We start from the raw sequence: 3441 nt of genomic DNA on the forward strand, positions 1-3441 counted from the left end.
ACTCAAATCAGCTTTGATATTGCTTTAATTGTTTACTGAGAGCGAGAGGACGAAAACAGATTGCCTTGTTCATGAAGACAAACCCTCTAAGAAGCTAGCTCTTTCTTTCCATATATTTAGGTCTCTTGATTTCTCCCACATATTTCATGAACTGGTCTCTGAAGTAAACCTGTTATAACATTCAAAAGGAAGTCTTCAAGAAGTCGGTAAATATTAGTTTTTGATTAATCAGTTTTAACAGGTTTAGGTTGAAAGAGATTCGAGAAAGGCAAAAAAGTTCTCCAGAAATGAACAGATTGGCTTACTGGTTACACTCTCCTAGACAATTTGTAAAGGCTGCGGATTCGATTCTTGGCAGATGTCAAAGAGCTCACATTACTCAGCTACACTTGTTGTAAGGACAAGGTTTTTTTTGATGAATAAAATTTTACATTCATTCAAAAAAAAAAAAAAGGTTTATGTCATGTAAGCTGCAAATCTAGAAAATGCCCTGCACATTTGCTAATGGAAGCGGCATACATTATTCAAGGACGACACTCATTCTCAAATGAAAAAGTATGGTATATTAGATAATTTCGTTCTCTAAGCCAGTTCATTTTTTTGTTGTATCCGTATCCGTACTGTGCTCGTCAATCTTCTGATGCGGTCTTAAACTATGTCAATGCTTCGTGTGTAAGAACAAAGATATTTTAGTTGTTCTTATAATATGACGTTGCATTGCTTTGTCTATAACGATGAAAGTAAACTTTAATATTATTATTAGAGATGATTGGTACTTTTAATTATAAAGAAAGTAGCTTTGACTACCTAAACAAGTTTCAGAAAAAGCTAGGAGAAAACATTTGGAAATAGCTCTTGGAAGACTTTGATGTGATGATACTTCCATTATCATTGTCTAGCTTGAACACCTTAGTCCATAACTTCTCGGTGAAGTAAATAGAGTTTTGAAGGCATCCGTGAAACTCATGAGCCAAAACCGAGAAACAAGTATCGGGAGACATAATAAATGCTTTGTCTCCCAATGTCTTAACTTCTACCCATTTTGATAACTCATCATCCATCTTGTAAACCTTGAAACCGACCGTCATGGAATAGTTCAATGTAAGCCCACCTATTCTCTTTTGGGGATTCTCTTTGGGGAGGCGCTCGACAACGTAAAGCTCTCTACAACCTTCCACAAATCTCATGTCTCCCCAACAGCCATTAGTGATAGTTTCATCGACCAAAGCGCTTAGGTACTTAGAGAAAGATCGGAACTAATACACCATACAATTGGTTGTGAATCCAAAACGTAAGTTACCTCTTTGTAAACTATAATGTCGGAGAAGTGATCACCCATTTGTTCGAGTCTCCTCAAGACATTACCATTCCAGTAGGTTATATATCCATCCCAACCGAGACCAAGAACTCCATGATGATGATCTTCTCCTTCCTTGACTTTGACAAGAACACTTTTTTTGAATCCAGGAGCCGTTACTCTTACCTTGGCTTTGTCAAGAACAACATAGGCTTCTTGAATCTCGGAGACAGTGACATTCAAAAGATCGAGGCTCTTGGAGTAACAGCGCAACGGATAATGCGAGAGAGGGTCAAGGAGACGGATTCTCCCGGAGTTGATGATGGCCACATCGGATTTGATGATCCAGCCCTCGCTCGGGGAGGAGGAAAGAGTGACTCGGAAGAAGACGATGTGTGAGAGGAACGCACCGGGATAGCATTAGTAGATCTCGTCGTGTAGTAAGGTTTCTCTAGGGGCGATGGGATAGAAGTGGATGACAATGTGGCTCGAGAAAGGGTTGATGTTGTTGTCCACACCTGAGCGTCGCCAAGATGTGCAGATGCTACGGAAGCGTTTGAGTTCGACGACGGAGAACAATCGAACGGCGATAGAGTTGAGGAGCTCGTCCGGTAAGTTAGACCAATCTACTACAATTTCTCTCGAATCTGGTTGTTTCGGCTACTTTGGTTGTTTGTGTTGTGTTGTGACTTGTGAGTCACATATATATACATTTAAATAAAAACCTAAAAAGATTTTGAATCTCATTTAGGCTCCTTGTCTTTATAACTTTTCAAGAAATACTAAAATATATAAACAAAAATAAGTTATTTCCATAAATGAAAATTGAATACATTGAATCTAAATGTAAAATATTGCACCTAAATTGCTGAGTATTATTTTCTCATTTTCTATTCAGATTTTATACCAGTAATGACTTTTTTTTGTCAAACCATTAATAGCTTTTTTTGTGGATTGACTTTTTTGTTCTTAAAAAAAATAATTGGCTTGATAAAAAGTTTTTTGTGTGGTGAGTAAAGAAAATTGATTTTTAAGTTATTATTATTCCATAATAATTGACTCTTTATGTTTTTATATATTGTAATAAAATTTAATAAATAGTAATTTTCAAAGAACTGTAGTAGAGTTTCAAAAAGTAAATAATATGCAGTCAGAAAATAAGGGGTGTGCAACCCCCTATTAAGAGGAAGACATACGAAATCAGCTGTGATCTAGAAAGTGTTTTGAGGTTGAGAATAATGGAGGAGGAACTTATCATATACATAGATAGTCAATGTAAACTATACAAGAGACTAGTCATCATGAATTCGTGTAACTAATTAAATTTTGATCATCCAACAAAATTTAAGAAACTGATACTTTTAAGATCACACTTTTATTTTATTTTATCCACATTTTTAGGTTCTTTTGTTTTAGTTATAATGGTTGCAATGGGCAATAACACCACTAATTGGTAAAGTTGATTTCATTCAAAATATGTAAGTATCATCAATGACCAATGTCGAAAACACCACCACTTTTGTTCGACCAAAGTAGGACAAATTTACCGTAAATTACTTACTTTTATAAAATGGCCAAAAATCTTACATTCACGTGTTATTATACATAAATGAATTGAAAGATATAATGACGATTGAAACTACGGAAGCTCTTTACCCTTATATCTTGTATATCTCACAAAATATTTTTTTGAAGATATTAGATGATGCTTGAAATTTTTTTGAAGATATTAGATGATAATTTTTTTCTCCTTTACACGTTACGTGTTAACTACGAAACACGTGCTCACGTGTCACCGTCTTGTAAACATGTGATTTTTCACGTGCCGAGGACTTATGACGAAGAAACTGTTCACTACGGGCCATTTTGCCTATAATGGATAACATTGAAATATTATGTGTACAATATGTTTTAATTGCTACAAGCCAACCACCTCAATTGAGCTCAATTTTTTATGGATCTAACTTTGCTCTTATGACTTATCTGGAAAATTCCTTCAATTTAGGTATATTACGCACAGATTTATTTGTTGTCTATGAACGTACGTTTTGTCTTGTAACATGTAGATGAAGATCTAGTCAAGAAAGTTGTGAAAGCTCTCAAAAAATTGCAATAAATCTAATGTATTAAAAGTAACAAATTTA

At 34.9% G+C, this 3441-nt stretch overlaps 1 pseudogene; it reads right to left on the reverse strand.

Annotated features, from left to right (window-relative positions):
* Positions 1 to 738: 738 nt before the first annotated feature.
* Positions 739 to 3162, reverse strand: LOC104704620 (putative F-box protein At1g65740 pseudogene; annotated as a pseudogene).
* Positions 3163 to 3441: the final 279 nt, after the last annotated feature.

This window comes from Camelina sativa, chromosome 7 (genome assembly GCF_030686135.1).
Source record: "Camelina sativa cultivar CO46 ecotype springtype chromosome 7, ASM3068613v1".
Classification (NCBI taxonomy): domain Eukaryota; kingdom Viridiplantae; phylum Streptophyta; class Magnoliopsida; order Brassicales; family Brassicaceae; genus Camelina; species Camelina sativa.